At 44.7% G+C, this 27,085-nt stretch overlaps 1 long non-coding RNA gene across 11 annotated transcripts in view; it reads right to left on the bottom strand.

Moving 5' to 3' along the window:
- Positions 1-27,085, bottom strand: part of Gm31615 — a 151,558-nt gene that overhangs the window by 15,474 nt on the left and 108,999 nt on the right. For all 11 annotated transcript variants that reach the window (XR_877113.1, XR_003952375.1, XR_877108.1 and 8 more), the window contains one exon: positions 1,124-1,721. This is a non-coding gene — a long non-coding RNA (predicted gene, 31615). The remainder of the gene's footprint in view (positions 1-1,123; positions 1,722-27,085) is intronic.

Here is a 27,085-nt window from a genome sequence, read left to right on the forward strand (position 1 = left end):
TGCATTTCTCGTAGTGATCTGGGCCATCACCCACTTTTACACCTGTCAGGATTTCTGACCATTCCAGCAACACTCTCCCTACGGGTACCACCATCTTTTCCTCTTACAAAGCAGGTAGCATAGACTCAGGAAAGACAAAAGGGTCCCTCCCAGAATCAGATTAGCTTAATCACTGAGCAGGTGTGAGGACCCTCTGCTTCAGTGTTTCTCAGACTTGGACCTGCCCCCAAATCTCTAGGGAATCTGGCTGAAATGCCGACTCTGACTCAGCATTGTGTGTCCTTTCCTGGACAGTACTTTTTGTCTGTAGATGCATTAGGGCAAATCTTGCCCGTGGCGACCTTGGCACAACTGGAGCAACTCCATGTGGAAGTTACGATGCTCGGTATCTTCTTTGAACCACGAAGAGGATACTGTCAGGTGCTGGTATGTCTCTTAGTCAAAATTCTAATAACAATGAAATTATTACAAATGGCATATTCTGTGGACTTCTGATGTTTTTGAAGAATATATATATGAACTGTTAAACCTGGACTACTTTTAGCTATTTCTATTTGAATAATATTGAAAACACTTTATTATAATTAAATCAGAATCTAATACAACCATTAGTTTGCTCTCTGGCCCTTAACTTCTGTTACTTAATCATCCTAAACTGTTTGTAACAGCAGCTATAGGACTGGGGGTCAAATTCTTAAATGAGTTGCATAGGCACAATGCCTATCTAAGAGTAACAATATTAATTTCAATTCTTGTATCAATATACAAAGATTTATACCAATGAAAACCTTAAACCTGTATCAATATACAAATTCTGTACCAATGTAAGAAATTATAACTTCAATTTTGTATCAGTTATAGAGATTTCTATCAATGTAAATAATATCTATACAATGCTTTATTTAAGAATAAATTTAGCACCGGGCATGGTGGCACATGCCTTTAATCCCAGCACTCGGGAGGCAGAGGCAGGTGGATTTCTGAGTTCGAGGCCAGCCTGGTCTACAGAGTGAGCTCCAGGACAGCCAGGGCTATACAGAGAAACCCTGTCTCGAAAAACCAAATAAATAAATAAATAAATAAATAAATAAATAAATTAATTTAGTAATCTGCTCATATTTACCCGCTTCATCCTCTCATCATGCTTCCATGTGACAGGTGCAGGAAGGTAACGCAGGGCTTTGATTGTCAGAGTAGCTGGGAGTTGCAGTCTCATGCATGTTCCCAGGTTCCTGTCTACTTGTGCTATGATAGGCATCTTCTGGGAGCTCCAGTTTTCTCACTACAGAGTAAGAATAACAAGAATTAACCATGAAGCTTTGCTGCGCAGGAATGAGCTAGCCCCAACTTACTGAAGAAAGGAGCTATTATTAATATGCAGCATATGGACACACAACATATGCATTCTGAATGAATGAATGAATGAATGGGCACAAGGGAAGGTTGGGAAGGTTGGCCCAGGTCCCCTAAACTGATGAGCAACTTCTTTGAAATTATGCCTTTAGGAATTTGTTATTTGAGATGAGAAATGGGTAAAAAGAAAAACTCAGAAAGGTTGTATGAGAGACTCCTGCGTGGCTGGCATCCAAGCAGCAGGATGGACGGATAAACTTCCCAACTCTCCAAACCACACAGGCCGAAGCTGTGCACTGGAGACTTCCAGGATGCCAGATCTCTTTCATCCAGAAGGAAGGAGACGGAGTGCTCGACACAGCTCCTTTCTGTGAAGATAGAACATTGGTAGAAATCTTCGTATATTGATACAACATTGGAAATGACCATATGTTGTTACTGCCTTGGGAGTGGAAACTCAGTTATGAAAGGGATTCGGCTACGAAGTACTAGGACTGAGTCACTCTCGGCTAAGACTGGAGATTTCTTAAAACTAGAAGCAAAGCTTGGGAACTTTCTTGTCTCTGAAAGGCTGATAGGCTTCAGCATTAAAATCATATAATCAAAGTTAGGTGCTTTAATCCCAGCACTCAGAAGACAGAGGCAGGCAGATCTCTGAGTTCAAAAGGCTAACCTGGTCTACAAAGTGAATTCCAGGACAGCAAAGGGCCTGAAACTCTGTCTTGAAACAACCAAATATCTACACATATATAATATAGTTAATTTTTCCTGAATGCCTGTGGTAACAAACAATAAGAGTGATTATCTTGAAAACTATTTGTTGCCCGGTGGTGGTGGCACACGCCTTTAATCCCAGCACTTGGAAGGCAGAGGCAGATGGATTTCTGAGTTTGAGGCCAGCCTGGTCTACAGAATGAGTTCCAGGACAGCCTGGGCTACACAGAGAAACCCTGTCCCGAAAATCCAAACAAAGAAAGAAAGAAAAAGAAAGAAAGAAAGAAAGAAAGAAAGAAAGAAAGAAAGAAAGAGAGCTATTTGTTCTCTAGATCAAAATATATCCATCTTACTAATGTTACTACTTTTTAAAAACAGAGATTCATTATATACATTTTAGCAGAATACAATAAATACTTATTATACTAAGTAACAATAATCACAATAATTCGACTTGTAAAATAAAATACAATTAAGGTGGCCCAGGTGCCCAGTAATGAGTTTGAAGTAATGACTCATAAGTGCGAAGACTTCCCTGACTGGGTTTCTAACGTGATTACAAGTGGGTCATAAAAGTGAGTGTGAGAAACTAGCTTCCCAAACCAGGATCACCATTTACTGGAATCCATGAGTTCAGAGTAAGGCAGTAATCTTCTGGGGAGAAATGACTACTGTTGACTCATTAATCCAATAACTCTGTACTAATTACAGTGCCTCAGTTTCCCTATTTTATGAAGTTGTCACCTGCCTGCCGCTCAGTTGTGTTTGGAAAGTCCAGGGAGATAATAGTGTGTTTTGAAAATAAGGAATACATTATAAATGCTAAATAATAATAACAATAATAACAGGGAGTCTCTAATGACAGGGGTCCTTTAATAATACTCATCGAGTGTAATAGCATCACTAACCAGTAGGAACAAGACAGAGTGCGTTTGTCTTCTTAATCATCAGTTTGTCTCATGGGAAATTGGTAGAGAGAGGACTGGCGCCTCACACCGAGCCCCCACAGGCTTGCCAACCCGGTGACTCCTGCCCTCCAACTAGCACCTGCTTCGTTTCTCTTTAAGAAGGCGAGCGGTGTAACAGAAAGAAGGGGACAGAGGTATCCCAGCTCACATCCTAAGCCCAGAGAACAGGATTATAAAGTTTCAGTCCATAGCTGGTTGTAGAAAGAAAAGAAAAATAGGCTTGAGACCAAAGAGAGCAAAGGGCTTAGGGGGACGAAGGACCAAGGTAGCCACGAGGTGGCGACAATCCAGCTGGAAAGACCCGCTCGGGTGGCATAGATGGTTCGCAACCGAGGAAGGAACTTCCATAGACACAAAGAAGGGGTCTTCGGAACGGGGAAAAGGCATTTTGTCTGCTTCGCCGGCAGCGTATCGGGAGTTAGACATGACGAAGGCGACCTGGAGAAGGAGCGAGCAGCTCTCTTGTCATTCCTTGGGCTTCCACTTCCCAGGACCGCAGCCCTTGGTGTAGGGAGAATTTTGTGCAAAATCACCCGAAAAAGGTTTGACCCCCTCCTGCCGCCCGGAGGCCAGCCAGATGCTTCCCCGCAGCGACATTCCCAGGATTCCAGCCCGGGAGAGGACGATTTTGAGCCCAGCCACAGGCCTTGGGCCAGTATCTGGCTGCAACTGCGGGTCGGACTTAGCTCGGCAAGGCAAACCGGCCAGCTCACCCGGGGGCCGGGTCCTTGGAGCCCCTTGGGATCCGACCTTGGGGGAGGCTGCACCCTGGCTCTGGAAAGTGCAGCGGCCGTAGGGCGTGCCCGTAGCTCGGCTGCACCGGGTGCCTGGGAAAATGTCCGGAGCTGAGCGAGGCCCAGGGGGTAGGGGTGGGGGGTGGGGGTGCTCTGCTAGTTTTCTTTTGTTTCAGTGTGAATGTGAACACAACCACACCCTCGTTTGTGCTGGGCAGGAGGTAGCTGGCTTTGAAACTCCACTATTAGGAAATTTGAAATAGGGTTGTTAGGAAACTCCCTCGCAATTCTTAGGGCCGTCCTGGGCTGCCGAGCTTGGGCTCTAGCTGTCTGCCTGGTGCCATGCCTAGCCTACTGAGGTGCTACAATCTTTGGCCTGCCTAGAAGCCATGGGCGAATCCATGGCCCTCCCGCTTGGACCATGGTCAGCGATCAGGAAATCCGGGCAAGCTACTCACGGGCCCACCCCTCTGGGGTGTGGGGCGGGAGCCCTTGAGGAACACATGCCCCCGCAGGACTGCCTTATTTAAGCCCCACAGCATCATCACCTGCATTTTGCAGATGAGGGAAGCAAGCCTTTGGTACTGAGTAATTTGCCCGAGAATCTCAACTCTTAGAGGGGCTGGGATTTTACACTGGACCTGCATTTTTCTCCGAAGCCCTAGGCTATCTATGCTGCCTCCTACAGCCCCGCCAAGAGCCAACTGGGAGAAATATAAATAGAGCCAGGAATGAGCTTAAATTTTGGCAGGACAACCGAGGTTATTTTGGACTCTTCTTGCCTTTGAATGCAGACTGGAAAACAGCTAGTGTAAGCTCCACCTTCATCAACAAATGTTTTCCGTTTGTGTTTTATACCAGGAAACTAAGCACTGAGGTATCCCAGCGAACAGGACAGATCATATTAGTGTGTGATTGCACGAGTGTTTGGTGAGCTAATTATTAAGCTGTTAACTGAAAAACTGCCAATCTGGGCACTAGAGGGAGACTCCAGGCAGCAGGAGGAAGGGCAGTGTTCTTGCTGTAGGCAATCCCAGTAGGTTTCCCCTAGCAGGGTGGTTGGTTCCAATCAGATCTCTCCAGTGTTCCCAGCCAGTCTGTGTGCGGGTCAGCTGTGTCATAACCAGAGCAGGGCAGCATCCACTTCTCTGCAGCCTGAGCTCAGGTACCAGAGTTCTCCTTAGTGTTCCCTAGTCCTGGCAGGGTAACTGGGCCTCCTTACACCCTTCCTATACCCAGTGTTGCGCTGGTAAGTGTTCCAAAAACAACAACAAAAACAACAACAACAAAAAACAAACAAACTAACCTAACAAAAAGAAAGACCCTTAGTTTGCAATGAGTGGGTGGGAGGTCTCTACGGTAGAGATCACTTTCCCGGGGGTCACTTTGTATCTCTTCAATCTTACAGACAGGTACACAAATGCTACCCACCACACACATACACTGTCCTGTGCCCTATTGAAAAGTTAGTTTGCTTTCTTTCTTTTTTTTTCTTTCTTTTTTTTTTTTTTTTTTGGTTTTTTCGAGAACCTACATAGCCCTGGCTGTCCTGGAACTCACTTTGTAGACCAGGCTGGCCTCGAACTCAGAAATCCACCTGCCACTGCCTCCCGAGTGCTGGGACTGGCTGTTGTTTGTTTTTTAAAGATTTTATTTATTGTTATATGTAAGTACACTGTAGCTGTCTTCAGACACCCCAGAAGAGGGCATCAGATCTCATTATGGATGGTTGTGAGCCACCATGTGGTTGCTAGGATTTGAACTCGGGACCTTTGGAAGAGCAGTCAGTGCTCTTACCCGCTGAGCCATCTCACCAGCCTGTTAGTTTGCTTTCTAGTTTTTTATTTTTCACCACCAGACTTTGAAGTTTCCAAGAATCTTTGGATTTTTTTTTCCTTCAAAATTTCTTCTGACAGAGTTGTTGGATGTTAAGAGACAATGTAAACAACATACTCTGAAAGCTACTTCAAAATCTAGACCAGTAACACAATCCCGGAAATTCCTACCGGAGGTTTGTAAAACTGTAGTGACAGAAGTGGGCCAAGTATTTTGAAGATAGCTCACATAGGTGTCAGCCAGGGTGACCTCAGAGCAGGGTGGAGCCTGTGACTCAGCATGGGAAAAGCAGACATACGAGTGACTTTGAGAGCCAAAGTTATGGTCTAAGTTTTAATCACTGTGCCTAAGAGACCCCCGAAACTAAAAAGCCTCTCATCTGTAGCCCCTCCCTCGCCCAAGGACAGACACTTCCGGAAAAGCCGGCCGCTGCTGGTAATGGGCGATTAACAAGCTCTGCGGAGTTTGTTTGACTCAGCTGCACCGATGTGCTGAAGGTACGGGACAGGAAATACCTCAGGATGCAGCAGCGGCAGTACTCTCCTCAACCAGCAGGATTAACATGACCCACCATGAGATCACATTGTGTGTTTGAAGAACACCCTGTGTTCTTGAAGCCTTGGGAAGATGGATATTGCACAAAGAAAGCACCAGAACCCGAGGAGTGAGCAGTTTATCTCATGGGTGGTCAGGGTAGGGTCACCTTTCCCATGTTCCATTCTGTAGCTGTACAAAGAAAAAATTAACACGCATCTCTGTATTAGCTACTTTTCTTTTCTTTTCTTTTTTTTTTTTTTTTTTTTTTGTTTTTTGTTTTTTGTTTTTGTTCGTTTGTTTTTGGAGACAGGGTTTCTCTGTGTAGTCCTGGCTGTCCTGGAACTCACTTTGTAGACCAGGCTGGCCTCGAACTCAGAAATCCGCCTGCCTCTGCCTCCCAAGTGCTGGGATTAAAGGTGTGTACCACCACTGCCTAGCTACCTTAATTCTCTCTTTCCAATAAAACCTTTGTTTACACAAAGGCCCGCTGCTGCTGCTGCTCTGTTTTAGGAATTTGATGGCCTGGAGGAGTGACCCTCCTTGGAGCAGGAGGGTTTGCCTCCCTTCATTTCTGGTGCACCAATTCTCTTCAGACTAGCCAATTAAATAAGAGAGTGAGGTTGAACCTCCGCCAATGCAGAAAAGACAGAGCCACTGTCTGAGTTAGAATGAAAACCAGTTGCCCTTCCTTTCTCAGCGCGTTCTTTCTGTTTGCCAAGCCGGGTGGTGGAAGCACACGCCTCTAATCCCAGCATCCTGAAGATAGAAGAGACCAGCCTGGTCTCCAGAGCAAGTTCCAGGAGGCCAGGGATACACAAGAAACCATGTCTTGAAAAACAGAGAGAGCCAGGCAGTAGTGGCGCACCCCTTTAATCCCATCACTTGGAAGGCAGAGGCAGGCAGATTTCTGAGTTCGAGGCCAGCCTGGTCTACAAAGTGAGTTTCAGGACAGCCAGGACTGCACAGAGAAACCCTGTCTCAAAAAATAAAAATAAAAAAAAAAGAAAAGAAAAAGAAAAACAGAGGGAGACAGAGAGAGAGTGAATACTGAAATAGAACTCTAGATGTTTGTATCTTAAATCCATTCACTCACACATCCCTCCATCCATCCACCCATCCATCCATCCATCCATCCCTCCACCCACCCATCCATCCATCATGGTTGATGGACAAGAAACCTTTTACATAGTAGGCAGGTGTTCTGTTACCAGGTTCCGTCTCCCAATCACATGTATTTTTTTTTTTAATGAAAGGTTTGGTTTTATTTAAAGTTATGTATCATCTGTATCTATGTGTGGGTATGTGCATGGGTGATGGTGCTGGTAGAGGCTGGTGGTTGGTGGTTTCAGATCCCCCAGAGCTTGCTGTGGGTCCCCTAAGGTGGGTGCTGGGAATGGAACTCAGGCCCACTGCAAAGGCAGTCACTCACAAGGGCTGAGTGTCTCTGTTTATCCTAATATGTATGTTTTTTAACTTAAAAAAAAAAACCAATTAGCTCCTTTGCTTACTAAAATTATGCATATTTATTGTGAAACAAATGAATAAAATGGCCCAAATGTCCACTGAAGGGAGAAAGCTTCTTGGCTCTTTCGGTTTGCCCAGCATCCAGCTTTCAAAGATTCTTCCTTCTGAACATGCCAGGATCCTCTTGGGAGCAATCTGGGCACTGTCCCTGCTCAGCCAGAGATCAGGCACAATGGGGATGCTTTCCACTTGAGTTTTGGAAATATGAGTTAGAAAAAAAAATAAACAAAACAAAACAGCTGTGGTTGCTGATGAGGCTGGAAGGTGTGGAGCATGGGAGCCGGGTGAACGGCGTCTCGCAGAGCGTCCACGTTTCTGAGGCTGGTCTGGGTGGGACAGGCCTCCGAGTTTTTCTCTGTGTGCATGTAGAGTCTTTGTTGTGAATTGGTGTGTTCTACAGTGTTTGGTGATGTATATAGAATGGGTGAATATGGCCTCCTTCCTGCCATGTTTGCAGTGGGATGCTAGGCCCCAGTGAATGGAACAATTAGACGAATGTTCCCTATTTCTCTTCCTTTCTCTCTCACTGGCTCCTCCAAACAGCCTCACTAGTGGCAACAGCCATTGATCAAATAAGGACCATCATAACATTATAGAAGTAAAATCTAGAGCCAGAGACACTGTCTAGTCTCCCCACTCTTAGTCCAGGGCTCTTTGTTGCAGAGCAGGCTGACCGGACATGCAACTGAGGAAGATCCAACTAACTTCCCTTCAGTCTGTCTCCAGCACAGAGTTTGTCCCTCCCCTCAAAGCCAGAGGAATTCATGTAGGAGTCACAGTAAGGGATGTATCAGGCAAAGGAAGCGGTTTGTTGACACTATTCATATGTAAAAGCCAGGCGGTGTCTGAAGAATCCCGATGAATCTACTGTGGCCAGAGTCCTATAGATGGAGCAGGAACAGATCATAAAAAACTTTCTAATTCAGCAGCTCTCAACGTGTGGGTCATGACCCTGATTTGTGTGTGGGGATGAGGTACGTATTGAACTACCTCCCCTTTCACAGGGGTGACCTGAGACTATTGGAAAACACAGATATTTACATTATGATTCATGTACTAGAGCAGCATTACAGTTATGAAATAGCAACAAGAATAATTTTATGGTGGGGGGGTGGGGGGTCACTGCAAGACGAAGAACTGTGTGAAAGGGCTGCAGCATTAGGAAGGCTGAGAGCACTGTTCTAAACTGGATTTCCACCTGTGCTCGGTATCATTCCGGGAGACTGTAGTATTGGGAGATACGATACTACAACAAAACTTCTTCTTGGGGCACTTTTCGGAGACACACATGGGGAATGTGATGGTGACATTTGATCCACAGATTCAGGGATTACCTGGGAGGCAAGACTGCAGGCACAGCTAGAGAGGACAGTTTAGGTGGTGTTAGCCTCGGGGTGAGCCGGGGAAGGGTTACTTTATGTTAACTCAGGTAGAAAGAGTCCCCTAAGGCAGCGCGGTGTCCTGGGTTCCTCGCTGTGTAAAAAGGAGGACAGGAGGCTGACTGAGCACTGGCCTGTCGCGGTCTCCTTAGTCCTGTATGTGACCAGCTGCCTCAAGGCCCTGTTGCCATGGTTTCCTTGTTATGTAGGCCTGTCTGCTAGAACTGCGTCAGGATAAACCCTTCCTCCTTTAAGTTGTTGTTGGGTTGGGTTTTTTGTTTTGTTTTGGTTTTTGTTTTTTGTTTTTTTGTTTTTGTTTTTTTTTGGCTTTTGTCTTGTTTTGTTTGTTGTTTGTTTGCTTCTTATTTTTATTTTTTGATAAGGGTATTTTGTCATAGCAACAGCAGTCACTAAGTCAAGGAACATACAGGAAACAAATCATTTGAGCAGCCTGAGTCCAAGTGTTGAGCTCACTGGTGGGTGGTATACTGAAGACGGATCTGGAGCAAATGGCCACAGACTACAGCATCAGAGGGACTGTAAAATGATATGACTTCTATGGAAACCATACAAGGATTCTTCGAAACTTAAACACAGAATTGCCACATAGTCCAGCAATTCTATATATCCAAAAGATCTGATGTTAAACACAAGGTCCTGAGGAGACAGTTGTGTGCCCATGGTTATACAAGCATGACAACAACAAAAAGTGGAGAAACAATTATATATTTGTGATTATGAATGTATAAATGGAATGCTATATTCGTATAAATGGACCATTGTTCAGATTTTAAAAGGAAGAAAATTCTTATACTACTACTCACATAGATGACTGTTGTGGAAATTATGTTAAGTGAAACACGCCAAAAAGGAAATGGCCAATAATGTTAAATTCTCTCTGGCGAAACGTCTGAGTAATAGAAAATAAAATGGTGTTTGCACAGGCTCTGAAGAGAAAGGCCTGGGACATTCTCTGGGGAGAGTATGGGTCTTTAGTTTTACAAGAAGAGTTCTGGACACTGGTCAAGCACTTAGCACAGCTGACCTGGACGTTCGGAACGTTATCACACTCACTTTCATATTCCATGTGTGTCAACAGAACAAAAGAAATCAACCATGCAGACGTGCTAGGACTCCCAGAAGGGACCAGAAGCCTCTGGGCTTTGTTCAAGCATTGAAAACCCAGAAGCCAGGATCAGACTGACAGATGCGATGTGGGAGGTTCTATGCCCACAGGATATTTTGGCAGACGCTGGATTGGAACTATCCGGAATCTGGAAAGCATCCACTGTAGATCATTAAGTACTATATATAGGTTTGTGCTCCCTCTGTCCACCCTCTGCAGATTCCATGTTGGCATCCTGACCATGTATGACATAGGACTGGAGTCCTTAGATCAGGACTGAGGTATGCACCCTAATCCCATGGGAATACCATGAGAGAAGGTGCCCTCAGCACGCTGTCACCCAGGAGCCAGACACCTGGTACTGCCAGATTCCTGGGAGAGAGAAAGTCCCGTTGTTTATAAACTACCCAGCCTGTGCTGTGCTGTGTGTAGCATGAGCAGACCTTCCTAAGGAAGTCTTGATGAGTGTGTAAGCTGAGGAAGCCATGGGCCCTGTGCTGCCAGAGGACTTGGGCTGGCTTAGTTTTCATGAAAGGCCTGAAGTCTGGTGTGATAGATAGCATAGTCTTGTAACTTTAGGACTCAAGATGCAGAGGCAGAAGGATTACCTCATGTTTGAGGCCAGCTTACCTTACATTTCAAAACAAAACAAAACAAAACGAAACAAAACAAAACAAAACAAAAAGCTGTGCCGTGGAGGTGCACGCCTTTAGTCCCAGCACTTGGGAGGCAGAGGCAGGCAGATTACTGAGTTCAAGGCCAGCCTGGTCTACAAAGTGAGTTCCAGGACAGCCAGGGCTACACAGAGAAACCCTGTCTTGAAAAAACAAAACAAAACAAAAAAACCTTACAGTTCAATGTTAGTTCAGGCTCCATAGCACAGCCTTGTCTCAAAATATAATAACAGCAAGAACACAATGGAATGAAGTGTCTGTAAACTTGAGAAGCAGAGAGGAAAAAAGGATGAAAATACTAATACAAGAAATAACCACAAAATAATGAACCCAATTTGCTCTTTCTATAAAGAAACAGAATATTAGATATCCAAATGAATGTTTTCCTTTTCATTATTATTTTTAAATTTAAATTTTAATTTTTTTCCTTTTTATTATTTTTATCTTTGTGTGTGCATGGTGTGTGTGTGTGAATGTGGGTACCCATGTACACAGTATACATGTGGAGGGGGGGGTCAGGCCTCACTTCCTCCTTTTTTTTGATGCAGGACTTGTTTTTCTCCGTGTGGGCCCGACTAGCTGGCCTCTAAGCTTCAGGATGCTTCTGCTTCTGGGATTACAGACACTCTGCAACATATGGTTTACATGTGTATGCTGGGATTCAGAGTCAGGCCCTGGGACTTGGGTAGCCAGTTCTTTACCCACGGAGCCATCTTCCCAGGCCATACTCTTCTTAGTAACAAGAAGCAGCTCTTGGAAGGATTTAACAAGATTGAGAGATTTTTAAGTTCACCCTCAGCATTTTGGGTAACTCTCATTCTGGAAGGCTCACTTGAATATTTGCCACTGCTGATTTGGATATTTGGAATATTTGCCACTCGCTCTTCCTTCTTTTAGATAAGATCTTGCTCTGTACCAACTGCCTGGACTCTCTACGTAGACCAGAATGGTCTTGAATTCATAGCCATCTTTTTTTTTTTTTTTTGCTTTCTAAGTGTTGGGATTTCCAGATGTACCCCTGTGCCCTGCTCAGTTTCCTTCACTGTAGGCAATCCTTCTCCTTTGTCAGTTGGCAGGAGCTTTAGACTATAGTGGAACCCTGCTGTGTCAGTTCCCTGAGGGTCCTTCCCTGTAAGTGCTAGGTGAGAGTTGGTTGTGAGAAATTTTCAGGCAATGTCTAGAAGGGGAAATGAATCAGGAGAATTGAGCCCTGACTGGCACTGGGCAGCCATGACAACTTATGGGTGCTGTTGTGGGCTCTGGAACTCCTCCTGGGACTTCTTTCCCCTTGGGGTCTGGGGTACGAAGGTGCCACTCTGTAGCATCCTCTAACATCTTTGATGCCAGGCCTCAGCTCCAGACCCAGGGAAACCCAGTGCTAAGTTGGTTCTGCAGGTTATACATGGGGAGAGACCCTGGTGGAATCCTTCTGTGGCCTCTTATCCCACTTTGGACACTCCTGACTGCTCACTATACTGGTTTAAGGGACCTGTTATCCAAATCAGACACATAACAGGAGGTATCTTCACCGGTTTCCATAAACTCCACCCAAGCAGTGCTTCAAATCTGTAATCCCAGCACCTGGGAGGCAAAGACAGGAAGACCAGGAAGTAAAGGTTGTCTTTAGGAAGACTGAAGCCAGTCTGGGATACCCAAAACCCTGTTACAAAAACAAACAAACAAACAAATCATTTGTTATAGGTCATAGTGACCTTTTTCTGATTGAATGCTGGTATAATTACATGTAAAAGTGTTAGGGGGTGGGAGCAGGCAGAGAACTACTCAGTGGGTAAAGATGCTTATTATGCAAGTGTAAGACCCTGCCCCTGCCCCTTGGCAAGTGGTACTTACTTCAATGACCCCAAGTGAGACACCAAGACACAGATTGATGCAAAAGCAAGAGGTTTATTTTCCGTGCGTGCATCGGGTTGAACTTAATTGACCACGTGCAGCTTGCGGCTCCTTTGTTCCCTTATCGTTCTGAGTTCCAGCTCTGACTGCAGAAGTCAAGGACCTTGAAACCAGGTGGCTCAGATGAGGCCCATCCACCAACCTTTACTCTCTGCTCAACCCCTTGTGTCAACATATGGCTGGACAATGTTACAGCCCACTCGCTGCCCCTTGCTTTGTGGTCTCGTCCTTTAAAAATGCCATGCAATTTCTTTCCAGGGTTACAGTTCGGCTCCCGAGTCTGTCTGCGGCCCTGATCGATCAGCAGTGGTCTGAGTTCATCTGCTCAAATAAGATGAACGATCAGAGACAGCCAACTCCCGAGTCTGTGCTGACGTCCTCACTGTCAGTTTTTGCTGCCTAATTCAAATAAAGATCCTGTTTTGCGGGACTCTTATGACTGATTGGGTTTTGTTTTTTTGTTTTTGTTTTTTTCTGAACCCCAATAACAGCAAACAGAACACAGTCAAGTTACAGTTTGCGCATAGCACTGACTCAGAATATTGTAGAAGCCGAAGGAGAAAGAGCCTGGGTGAGCCAGGAAGGAAATAACAAGCCGATTCACTGTGGTAGAAGGCTGAACGGAGCTTATGTATGCTGAGCCCGTAAGCAAGCTTGGTTCAGCCTACACCAGAAGTAGGGGACACAGGCACCTGGCTTTCCCGAGTCAACATGAAGATGGGGAGTGAAATTGATCGAAGGATCCCCCCACAGACAAATTTAAAACTAAAATTTTGTTAAAATGGTGATCTCCCCAATATTTGCTCCCTGACTGTTTTATCTGACTATGTGTATATGCGTGTGGTGTGTGCATAAGTATGTGCATGAGGGTGGTTGGACCCAGAGGCCAGGGGAGGAGGTGGATTGTCCTGCTTTATCACCCACACCCCCACACCTGACACTGAACCTGAAGCTAGGCTGGTGGCAGCAAGTTCTAGCAACCCTCCTGCCTCTGCCTCCTTCAGTTCTGGGCTGCAGACCATAGCTGACTTTTTTACATAGGTTCTGGAGGTGAGAGCTCATCTCTTTGTGCTGGTACAGCGTTTTTACCCACGGAGCCATCTCCCCAGCCCCTGTTTATTCTTCATCCTGGTCACCTCCCCTTCCCTGTTTCTAAACTGTCTCCATCCATACAGAAGAATGTGATTGCTGCTCCATTCATTTATTCATCCAGCAGACAGTACCCACCATGTGCGAGGCTCTGTTCAGGAACAACAGTAGGGTCACCTCCCTAGTTAACCTAGTGGTTTGTAAGAGGCAGATAAGCAATAAGAGGCCAATTAATGCAGCAGAGTAGAGTGCTTGGCAAATTAGGGTGAGAATGACAAGGTTATTTCCATTCCTCAGGTGAGACCTTGGCAAGAACGAGGAGTTCCCCAAGCAAGACCTCCCACATGAGCACCCACGGCACACAAGGGTCCCCAGGGAAATGTCAAAGAAGATGATAATGATACGTATCAGTGATAATAAAATATTAATAGTTTTAAGAATAAATGAGAGGGGCTGGAGAAGCAGTGCAGTGGTTTATCATCATTACAGACCATATAGAAGACGCAGTATCTGAGGACGCATTCCAGCCCATATAGAGGATGCAGGTTCAGTTTTCAGGATCCTCATGATGCGACTCACAGCCAGGAATTCAACACCCTCTTCTGATTTCTAGAGCTCCTACACGCAAGCACTCAGACACATTCACATAAAAACATCTTTTTTTTTTTTTTTTAATTTTTTAACTCCTAAAATTGAAAAGGAGAAGAGGCTTGGTGAGAGTAAGGATAGCGTGTGGAGGTAAAGGCCTGTATTTTAGAGGAACCCGTAGCCATTTCCATTGAGCTAAGAGCTGAGGCTCGGAGGCTGGAGAGGAAAGGGTGGCAGATGAAGGGTTTAGAAACGTGCTGAGCAGTCCAGACTTCAGTCCAAGGAAGATGGGGACAGGGCCAAGAGGAAGAGTGGATCGAATCGTTTTTTTTTTTTTTTAAGCTCACCCTTTCTAGTTCTTTCTGAACTCTGGCTGACTGGTTTGACTCAGCTGTTCTGCCTCGAACTCCTCTCCAAGCTGACTGATTCAATCTGGCTTCTCTCAGCTTCCCATTGAATTGACTTCTTGGCCTCAAACTAACTCTGGCAATTGTTCTAATCTTCTGGCTCCTTCTTATTCTCTGCCTTCCACTGCCTCTGCTGACCTGCACCGAACTTCATAAACACACAAATAAACTCAAGATCGAACCGTTTTTTGAGAAATCCCTCTAGCTTCCAAGTGGCAAGGAGGCTGAAGCTGGCGCAGTATAATAAAGCTAACACTGAATGAATGCAAAGGATTGGGACTTCAGCTGAGGAGAGAGCGCTCCCTGAAGCCTTCTAGAGGCAGTGAAGAGGAACCGATGAGTTCCAGGAGTGATGAGGAAACTGGATGGACTACGATGGGAGGAGCCCTGCTCACAGGGGGATGGCGGCGAAAGCAGACAGCTGGGGAACCATAGGCAGGTTTTTGTTGAACAGTTGGGTACCATCATTTCCCAGTGACAAAGAACACCAACGGAGGAGGTTTTAAGGAGACAGTCGTGAACTCGATGATTCTGAAGCACTTGAAGGACACACAAGCGGCAGGCAGGGAGCCCTGTAGCCCTGGGGTTTGAGGGCAGTGGGTTACATCAACACAGAAGTAAATGCTGTGGTAGATAAGAGGGAGGGGCTAAAAGGGGGGCGGGGCAAAGCTAAACACTCCAAAAACATCTCATACTCAGACCAGGTCTTCTGAAACCTTCCGACCCAGATACCCATTTCCTCCAGCGCAGATATTAGTTATGTGACATAGTTACACAAACCGTGCATTGGCTGATGATAAATCACAAAGAAATTTATTTTAAAAATTGTTCTTTGGTATACATATTTTACTATGTGATAAAGGTAAAAAAAAAATGTGCACAGTAACAAGATAGACATATACCTTTCCCTTTTAAAACATTGATTTTCCTCTTTAAATTACGTGCATGTTGGGGGAGATATGTGCAGGTGCCCTCGGAGACCAGAAGAGGGCGTTGGATCCCCTGCAGTTAAAAGCAGTTGTAAGTCACTGGCTGCTCGAGCTGGGAACTCTGTCCTCCACAGAGCAGCAAGTGCTCTCATCAGTTAAGCCTTCTCTGCAACCCCACGCACACTTAGCTTTACATAAAAAGTTAACTCTTGCCGGGAGTGGTGGTGCACGCCTTTAATCCCTGCACTCGGGAGCACTTGAGAGGCAGAGGCAGGCAGACTTCTGAGTTCGAGGCCAGCCTGGTCTACAGAGTGAGTTCCAGGACAGCCAGGGCTACACAGAGAAACCCTGTCTCAAAAAACAAACAAACAAACAAACAAACAAACAAACAAAACTCTTGGCTGAAGGTTTGATACTGAGGATACACATCAACTTCAGTGTTTTTCAGAGTTGGTCCTTATTTTGATTTTTTGAACTATGTGTGCTGAGAAAGCCTACTTTATATAAAACCTTAGCACAAAATGGCAGAAATATGTTTTGAGTCCTGTGAGGAGCGGGTGTGGCCGCAGCCCCAAGATGGCGCCCAGGACGGCTGCCAGGTCTTATGACCTGCGCCTGACTTCCTCATTACCTCAGACTTAGCCACATCACAGCCGCCTGCCCTGCGCAGACGCCATGCCTCGTCAGCTCGCCTGAGGTGCCGTCACTTTCTGTGAACCAATGGACTGCCGTTATGTGACTGGGGTGATTGGGAGGAGTCAGTAGGGTATTTAAGGCGGGGTGGATGCGACAAGAAATTCCTAGAAATTATATCTTAATTCCAAGCCAAAGTTCATTAGACATTAAAAATGTAAAACAAAAACAAACAAACAAACAAAAAACTCAAGTCAGCAACTCAAGTAGTAAGCTTTAAAATCAATCATTGTAATAAATAAAATTTAAAGACTGAAAGATTAACTATGTTGATTTTTACAGCTAAGGAATGACAGTAGGGGAATATTAAAAGTCTCTGCACTCTTTAATTAAGCCATTATGTAAGAGCAATGTGCACATGGTTAAAAACACTGAAGCTCTTTTTTCCCCCTTTGGTTTTTTGAGTCAGGGTTTCTATGTGTAGCCTGGGATGTCCTGGACCAGGCTGGCCCCAAATTCACAGAGATCCACCTGCTTCTGCCTCCTGAGTGCTGGGATTAAAGACTTCAGCCAGCGAAAGGATGGACTATCCAGAGACTACCCCACCTGGGGATCCATCCCATAATCAGCTACCAAACCCAGATACTATTGCATATGCCGGCAAGATTTTGCTGAAGGGACCCTGTTATAGCTGTCTCGTATGAGGCTATGCCAGTGCCTGGCAAATACAGAAGTGGATGCTCACTGTCATCTATAAGATGGAACACAGGGCCCCCAATGAAGGAGCTAGAGAAAGTACCCAAGAGCTGAAGGGGTCTGCAACCCTATAGGTGGAACAACAATATGAACTAACCATTACCCCCAGAGCTCGTATCTCTAGCTGCATATGTAGCAGAAGATGACCTAGTCGGCCATCACTGATAAAAGAGTCCCCTTGGTCTTGCAAACTTTATATGCCTCAGTACACGGGAATGCCAGAGCCAAGAAGCAGGAGTGGGTGGGTAGGGGAGCAGGGCGGAGGGAGGGTATAGGGAACTTTCGGGATAGTATTTGAAATGTATATATAGAAAATATCTAATAAAAAATAAATAAAGACTGTGGGAAGCTGTTGCAGAGTGGCAGTTACAGAGTGGCAGTTGGCTACTGCTGGCCACCACACATACATAGGCAGTAAAGGTTCTTTTGCCAAGATGAGGTTTTGAGAATTAACCAAAGTTAACCAATCAGATGAGAGACAAGTTAACCAATCAGATGAGAGACAAGTTAACCAATCAGATGAGAGAAAACACCTTTCCTAGGCCTATATAAGCAGCACCAGTTCTGGGCTTGGGGTCACTTCGCCTCTGCAATCAAGCTCTCCCAATAAACGTGTGCAGAAGGATCCTGTTGCAGCATCGCGCAAGAAAAGACCAAAAAAAAAAAAAAAAAAAAAAAAGACTGGGCCAGCACTCCCTCTTGAATCTGGACAAGCTGTTTTAGAGCAGGTTCTGTCTTACTGTTTGTTTGTCTTACTGTGTAAAACGGAGATGCTGTCGCTCGGGACAAGGCTATAGTGAAGCCACACGCAGCGCAATGCAAGTGGGCACGGACAGAAACACCTGGGGTTCAAGAAGCAGTTGATTCTGAATTAATGTTTTGTCACTGTGCAGTTGATTTTCCATTTATCTTCAATCACTGTCTATTCAGAAACCGTTTTCTCTTGCTATGTTTTTGTGACTCTAGTTGTCAAAACGTGAGAGGGTTGTGACCTGAAGTTTAGGAAGCTGGGAGTTAACTACAGCAGAGGCTGAAGGTCCAGCATACACGGGTGAGGGGTCAGAAATGGCAAGAACCCCAGGGGTAGAGCCACGTGAGTGTAGAGATGGAAGCAGTCCACAGGGAGCGCAGCGGAAGCTCACCTTCCTTCCCTAGAAGGGCTCAGATAAGGACAGTCTTTACTGGGGCCCTGCCGTGCGTAACAAAAACCATCTGGAGTTAGCTTGAGAAAATGTGGGTAGATTTTGGTATGGGAGTGTCTCACAAACTCAAGAATGCAAAAATCTACAAGCTAGATCAAGCCAGAGGTGCTGGGACAGAGGAAGGAGGATTTGCGTTTGTGGTGGTTTGAAGGTTTGGCCAGAGGGAGGGGCACTATTAGGAGGCGTGGCCTTATTGGAGAAGGTGTGGCCGTGGAGGAAGTGTGTCACTGTGTAGGTGGGCTTTGAGGTCTCATCTGCTCAGGCTCCACCCAGTGTGGGATCCTGGCTGCATACAGAAGTGAGTCTCCTCTTGATTGCCTTCAAATCAATGTATACAACTTTCCACTCCTTCAGCATCATGCTTCTCACCATGATGATAATGGACTGAACCTTGGAAGCCTCAAGCCAGCTCCAATTAAATGTTGTCCTGTATAAGAGTCCTCTTGGTCATGATGTCTCTTCACAGCAATGGGAACCCTAAGATACAAGTTGGTACCAGGAACTGCGGCATTGCTGTGATCGGCCTGACTATGCTTTTGTTTGAAGGAATGTTGACTTTGGGACTTTGGAAAGCATTGGGATACTTTAAGTGGGGTTTAATGGGCATTCTAGTAGACGCGTCGCATGAAGACAGTGGTGCTGAGGGTGATTTAGACTTTGGGGGCCTGGCTCGAGAGGTTTCAGAGGAGAGAAATTTTAGTATGTTGCCTAGAGGTCGTTCTTATGTTTTGGTGGAGAATGTGGCTGCCTTTTGCCCTTGTATGAAGAGTCTGTTTGAGGCTAAGGTAAAAAGATTCAGAGGAGGTCTCAAAAAAGCCTAGCATATACTCTGCCACGTGGTTTACTCTTTTGAAGAGTGTTTAGATCAAGAGTAGCAAGCTTAGAACAGAAAAAAATAGAAAATGTCTGGCTCAAGAGCAAAGGGCTACCAGGAAGTGAAATGAAGCTAAATACTGTGTAAAGGCTGTGAAATGGGATTCCGGGAGTGGTGACCTCAGGGTGAGTTTCTGCCCAGCTAAGCTCACTGTTGAGGTGTTTGCAGTTGAACAAGAGACAGTTGTACCATGGTAGGCTTCATTTCTACCTGATTATTGTTTTCATTTGGACTTTTAATCTGGAATAAACTACAACTCAGAAATGGAAGCCTGGGAGACACAGGCTTTTGATCTGAATTTTGAGGCATAGTGGCCACAGGCATTGTGGTACACACTTTTAATCCCAGCGAACAGAAGCAAGAAGATCTCTGAGTTCAAGGGCAGTCTGGTACAGAGCAAGTTCCATGTTAAAAATAAAAAATAAAAATAAAAGCTTAAGCGTCGAAGGAGTTGGAAAACAGAAAGCTGGTGATGACGTAATAGGACAATGTTCCAGCCCCAGCAAGCCGCAGAACTTGGCAGCTTCATTCTTGTGGCTCTGGCTTAGAGTCAGTAATAGAAGGGATCATGGAAAGCAACTGAGGCTTGATACTGTGAGAGGCCAGGAAAGGCCATTGGCGATGGTGCAACCTCAGTTGCAGTTAACAGCCCAGGACTGAAGTGGCCATGCAAAGAAGTTGAGGTTGGCACCATGAAGAGAGTCTATGAGAGGCTATTGATGAAGCCTAATTTTAGCAGAAGATTCCAATGGAGATGATGGTACCATAGGATGATCACCAAGAACAGCAGTGGCAATGCAGTGGAGTCAACTAGAGCTTAGAGTGCTACAGAGGGCAGAGCTGGAGAAGTCACCCAAGCCCTTTGGAAAAGCCAGATCACGTGTGGATCCCAGACATTAGAACAAGAAGCTGTGAAGTTGAAGTTGCCTTGGAACCCCAAGATGTTAGAGAGGCCAGAGCTGTGGGATACCCGCTGAGGAAAGCTGCTAAAAAGGAGTGGAACCAGCCCAGGAGAAAGACTTGTTTTGTAGTCATCAAAGCTGAAAAGAGTTGGACGTCAGACATGGAGATGCAGAATTTGGAGTTTGCCCATCTGATTTTGGTATTGCTTTGGTCTAGTGTTTCCTCCCTTTGACATTTTGGAATGGGAATGTATATCCTATGCCATGGTATGTTGGAATTATGTGATCTGCTCTTTGATTTTATAGGGGGTTACAGTTAAGAGATTGGATGAATCTCAGAAGAGATTTTGAAATTTGGACTTTTAACATTGTTGAGACTCGATATGGAGGCTTTAAAATTGGACTAAGTGTATTTTGCATTAGGCTATGGCTAGATATGCACCCCCTACACCCCCAAAAGACTCATGTGTTTGAACAAGCCAATGGGGGCCAGGGAGTAGAATGTGGTGGTTTAAATGTTTTGGCAATGGGGAGTGGCACTATTAGGAGGTGTGGCTGTATTGGAGGAAGTGTGTCACTGTGGGGGTGGGCTTTGAGGGCTCCTTTGCTCAGGCTCTGCCCAGTGAGGAAGAGACTCATGGCTACCTACAAAAGAGACAATCTCCTTCTGGCTACCCTTGGAATAAGATGTAGAACTCTTGGCTCTTCCAGCACTATGTCTGCCTGCACACTGCCATGCTTCCCACCATGATAATAATGGACCAAACCTCTGAAACTATAAGCCAGCCCCAGTTAAATGTTGTCCTTTGTAAGAGTCGCCTTGAACACGTGTCTTCACAGCAATAAAATCCAAACTAAGCAAGTGAGGGCTAGAAGGTGAAACATCCCAGGGCACCACAGCTACTTGATGAGGATAAAGCCCAGCTGGACTACATGAGACTGCCTCAAAAACAAAAAGCAAATGCCAGAGGGAGCACCGAGGGAGCACGGAGGATGGGGGGACTCAGCACTCAGTGTCTTTGCTACTCACTAAGCAGAAGCAGGCAGGGGCTTAGACGCTGGGCTATTGGATCTGAATCTGTGAACTTGGGGAGGTAGGAAAGAGGATGGGATTTGGGTCCTCGAAGCTTAAACTGGCCTCAAACCCTTATGTATCGAAGACTGGCCTTGAACTCTTGAACTCGGTGTCCAAATTACCGGGATTACAGGCCTGCGCTACCATTAGAAAATGGGCACAGGGTGCAGGAAAAATGGCCCAGCATTTTGTTGGGGAGCTGGAGTGTAAGGTGGTTAGAAGGGCTCTGCAATGCTTCCTTCTTTTGCTCTCCTGAAACGATGCCTTCTATGGCCTGGAAGTGACTAAATCCATCTTTGTTCTAAGAATTTGAATTGTTTACTCTTAAAGGAAAGTGGAAAACTGCCAAAGTTATGGACGTCCTTCATGCGCTGTGTCTGCTTTGTGCAGCGCATTTCAGACAAGAGACGAGGTTGCACACAGAAGGTAAGATTGCTTAAGTAAGCATAGTGTAGGCTGGGGTGTAGCCTAGTGGTTAGAGCGCCTGCCTTCCATGCTCAAGGTTCTAGGTTCCAGGCTCTAAAGTTATCAGAAGTGCCCTTGGCAAGCAGACAGTGTCACCAGTCAGAACCTGGTTTTGTTCCTAGACTTGTCTCCAGGCCGAACCAAGTTGGAGACTCTGTGTGTGTGTGTGTGTGTGTGTGTGTGTGTGTGTGTTTTGGGGGGAGGGGCACGAGGCGGGGAGGGAGGCTGGTTCCAGCCAGTCGTGGAGTCTGCATCCGGAACACGATTGTTTCCTTTGTGACGTACTATTAGTTTCAGTTTGCTTCTAGCATGTATTTTGGGTATTTTCCCAGTGGTTTCAGTGAGGAGTCTCCTGTCTCAGGGGTGGAAAAACAATACAAAACAAAAAAAAAAAAAAAAAAAGAAAATGAATTCGGCAAAATCACAGAAGAATCCAAGCTTGGTAGTGGGCCCTTCGCTATAAACACAATTTTAAAAAAGAACAAAACAAAACAAGTGCTTTGGTTTCTTTCTCTCCCAGAAAAAAAAAAGTGGTTACTTACACACACACACACACACACACACACACACCACAGAAGGATAGGGTGGGCTGTTCAGAACAAGATGTTTCATAGTCCATTTGTTTTAGACAAAAACTCGGAGGCTCTGGAGAAAATAAACTGCACATAAATAGGAGAAAACAGACTGCATCTTGTTGTTATGGCAACGCCCTACTTATATCACATTAAGCTGATTCATGTCTTTCCCCCCTCCCTGTTAATAAATTATAGTGGCTGATGAGAATTAAGCTGGCTGGAAGAACTGGCATGGGCAAGATGCATATTAATTTGTCCTCTGATAATGGGTGTCCCATACTTTCTTTTTTTTTTTAAAGAGGATAACTCTATTGAAGAGGGTATTTTAACATGACTCTATCACCCTTCACCAGCAGTGTGTGAATGCCTCAGAATGAGGTACTGGCTGCTTCCTGACTGTTCCTGGCTAATTGCTCCCAAGGAGCAGAGCCTGTAAACCTCCCCGTTGCTGTGTCTCTTGCCCAGCCTGCATTCCAATGTCTGGGACGTTCACACCGTCTCTCTTTTTCAGCTACTTTAATCCATATAATATACATTGGAATTCACACACATACACGCACACAGACACAATTGCAAAATGCAAATAAAAGGAAAACTGAAACCATACACCTCACTCAATAGGTAACCATTAGAAAATGGGCACAGGGTGCTGGAAAAATGGCCCAGCAGTTAGCTTTCAGAAGTCGTGAGTTCGGTTCCAGGCAGCCACACAGAGTGGCTCAGACCAAAGGGTCAATAGCTCCAGCTTCAAGGGCTCAGATGTCCCCTTCTGGCTTCCAAAGGCAGCTGCACATATTTGGTGTTCACACACATCACACATAAATAAAAATATTAAAAATAAATTCTCAGGGCATCATCGTGAGTGAGGTAACCCAATCACAAAAGAACTCACATGATAAGCATTCACTGATAAGTGGATATTAGCCCAGAAACATAGAACACCCAAGATACAATTTCCAAAACACATGAAACTCAAGAAGAACGAAGACCAAAGTGTGGATACTTTGCTCCTTCTTAGAAGGGGGAACAAAATACCCATGGAAGGAGTTACAGAGACAAAGTTTGGAGCTGAGACGAAAGGATGGACCATCCAGAGAGTGCCCTACCTGGGGGTCCATTCCATAATCATTCACGAAACGCAGACACTATTGCATAAGTCAACAAGATTTTGCTGAAAGGACCCTGATATAGCTGTCTCTTGTGAGGCTTTGCCAGTACCTGGCAAGCACAGAAGTAGATGCTCACAGTCAGCTATTGGATGGATCACAGGGCCCCCAATGAAGGAGCTAGAGAAAGTACCCAAGGAGCTGAAGCGGTCTGCAACCCTATAGGTGGAACAACAATATAAACTAACCAGTACCCAGGAGCTCTTGTCTCTAGCTGCATATGTATCAAAAGATGGCCTAGTCGGCCATCACTGGAAAGAGAGGCCCCTTGGTCTTGCAAACTTTATATGCCCCAGTACAGAGGAATGCCAGGGCCAAGAAGCGGGAGTGGGTGGGTAGGAGAGTGGGGGGGCAGGGTAATAGGGGACTTTCGGGATAGCATTTGAAACGTAAATGAGGTAAATACCTAATACAAATTTGGAAAAAAAAATAAATCCTCAGAAAAAGAAAATCATCAGACAACATGTAAAGTTTGTTGCAAAAGTAAGAATAAGGAATCAATAAATATCTTTTAAAAATGCTCATTTTCACTAGACATGATTGTGAATGGCTTTAATTCAGGGGTGGGTCGGGGAAGAAGCAAACAGATCTCTGTTAGTTCAAGGCTAGCCTGTTTTATATAGTGAGACCCTGTCTCAAAATATATGCTCATTTTCAACCATTATTACAGAATTAAAATAGCAATGGTATATTTTCTTCAATGAGTAATTCGGAAACATTCAGGACATGAAATTGGAGATGAGGAAGCCTGCTGTCTCATACATTGTTTAGAACAGTAGAAGTTGTATTCAGTTAAAATTTTAAGAAAAATGCTAGCTGAGTGTGGTGGTGCACGCACGCCTTTAAGTCCTAGAACTTGAAAAGCGGAGTCAGGCAGATCTGTGTAATTTCAAGACCAGCCAGGGCTACAAAGTCAGACCCTTTCTCCAAAAAAAAAAAAAAGAAAGAAAAAAAAACATTTTAAAGTTTCATTGTTATGTCATTTGTCACGTGTGGTTGTCATAGAACAACTTTGTAGACTTTCTTTTTTTTTTTTTCTCTCCACACCGTTGTGTGGGTGTGAACACAGGATGAACTCAGGCCACAGTGTTTATGGAGCAAGCCCTCCTGTCCAGGGAGCCGTCTTGGTGTCCATGACTAACTTTCAGGTGTATAGCTGTACTTGTCAAGGCTTGACTTGCACACGCTCATTGATTTCAACAAATTAATTTATAAATATTTTCATACAAGTCATTAAAGAAGATTTTAGAGGATGTCCATTGTAACACTGAGTGCTATGGTAACATAAATTAATAAAACATACATGCTCATTCATAGGCTAGCTAATAAAATTAATTCAGTCATTGAATGGAATGATACCCTATCTAAGAAAAGGAATTTGAAGATACAGAAAGGTGTAAAAAAAAAATGAAAACTGAAGATATTAAATTTCAGGACTTAACACAGTTTTGCTTGTACTACAACATGTCTTAAAGTTACTATAGTTGCCATGCGTTTCAGGAAAGTCACCACTGTTGCTCTGTAGGCTGCAGTCAGATAGAGCCAGAAATAAAACGAAAGGATTGGAATGTTTGCTGTGTAGCTATGGGGCCTGGAGTTTGGCTCCCAGAATGCAGGCAGTAAGTGGAACACACTATTCACATGCATACACTCACACTTGCACACTCCCCCAACTCACACTCACACAAGCCACCCCTACTCACACAGCAACGCATTCACACTCATACTCACACTCATACACAGACTCATATACACACACTTTCCCACACTCACACTCCAACACACCACACGCTCATGTACGCTCACACACTTTCCCACACTCACACTCCAACACACCACACGCTCATGTATGCTCACACACTTTCCCACACTCACACTCCAACACACCACACGCTCATGTATGCTCACACACTTTCCCACACTCACACTCCAACACACCACACGCTCATGTATGCTCACACACTTTCCCACACTCACACTCCAACACACCACACGCTCATGTATGCTCACACAAATAACGAATGGATTGAAAGATTCAGACGGATTTTTAAGTTACAACTCTCATTTTTAAAGGTTTTTTTATTATATTATCTTTTACATGAGAATTACATTAATATTTTAGGCAATAATGTTTTATTTTTATTTGTACTAGTGTTTTGGGGGCCCCTTGGCATGAATCTGACATTGGGCCAGGACAAGGAAGTAAGCTTAGGCAGGAATCTAATTTAAGTCTACAAAAGGGAAGTAGGCTTCAGGCAAGAATCTGACTTTGGGCTAGGACAGGGAAGTAGGCTCAGATATCTTGGTCATCCTGATTAAGCCCTTAGAAACAGTGATCACAGGGCTTTGTTTACTGCCTTGCTCTTGCGTGTGCTGGACTGGCCAGCAGTAACGACGCTGCAACAGGATCCTTCTGCACACGTTTATTGGGAGAACTTGATTGCAGAGGCAAAGAGACCCCAAGCCCAGAACTGTTGCTGCTTATATAGGCCTAGGAGAGGCGTGTCTCACACCCGGATTGGTTATGCACTATGCCTCATTTGCATGTTCCTCATCTGATTGGCTACTCTCTCTCTGTACCTCACAGAGCCTCATTATCATACCTCATTTGCATGTCTCACATCTGATCGGTTATACTCTCGAAGCCTCATTATCATGCCCGGGCCAGGCAGTGTCTTTGCAAAAAACTTTACTGCATATGTACACATTGGTTGTTTGTCCAAACTTATGCGTGGTGGCCAGCAGTAGTCAGTGCCACTCTGCAACGGCACATGTGGCTTCCCACACCTTGCTTATTCTCAAACCCATTCTCTCTCATGTCTAGGGGTGTAAACTGTCTCTAGTCAAGGTCCAAAGACTACAGCATCTATGAGAATTATCTTTGCTTCTCTAGATTTTAGCATAACTCTAAACACACACACACACACACACACACACACACACACACACACACATACACACTTTACCATTACCTTGTCCCTTTTTACAAGGGTTAGTCACCACTGGCTCAAGTCTTCTTTTACTTTCCTTTGAGCTCACTTCCCACCATTTCCTTCACTGTACCCCCCCCCCCCACCCCCGCGTGCGCTTACTGGAGTGCCAACATTGAGGTGCCATCTAACCAAGCCAGCTCAGTCAGTCAACAGTTTTTTCAGAACAGGAGCAAGAATTAAAAAGAAAAAAGTAAATTAGACAACATTGTAGCATGACTCCAGCAGTTCTGAAGCTGAGGCAGGTTTATTTTTTTCCAATCTGTTTTTATACCATTTTAATTACACATGATGGTGTTAATCCTTGAGGACTCTTACCTAATCAATTGTAGCAAATGGATATTACTTATATTTCTGATTTTGGAAAATTAAAATATGTACATGTGACTATTGACACTTTCTCAGACTTTCTGTTTGCAGCTGCTCTAATAAGAAATGCAACTTAAAAGGTAAAATGTAATTAGTCATTGCCTACATTGTTTTTCTATGCTTGGTGTTCCAAATCAGATTAAAACAGACACTGGAACTGGCTATTACAGTCAAGCATTCGAGATGCTTTGTCGACAATTTAATATTACCCATATTATTGGGGTTCCTTATAACCCTCAAGGACAAGGTATTATGAAACTTTAAAACAATATCTTCATAAAATAAAAAAGAGGAAGTTATACACACACC

The sequence above is a fragment of the Mus musculus genome, chromosome 17 (genome assembly GCF_000001635.26).
Source record: "Mus musculus strain C57BL/6J chromosome 17, GRCm38.p6 C57BL/6J".
Classification (NCBI taxonomy): Eukaryota; Metazoa; Chordata; class Mammalia; order Rodentia; family Muridae; genus Mus; species Mus musculus.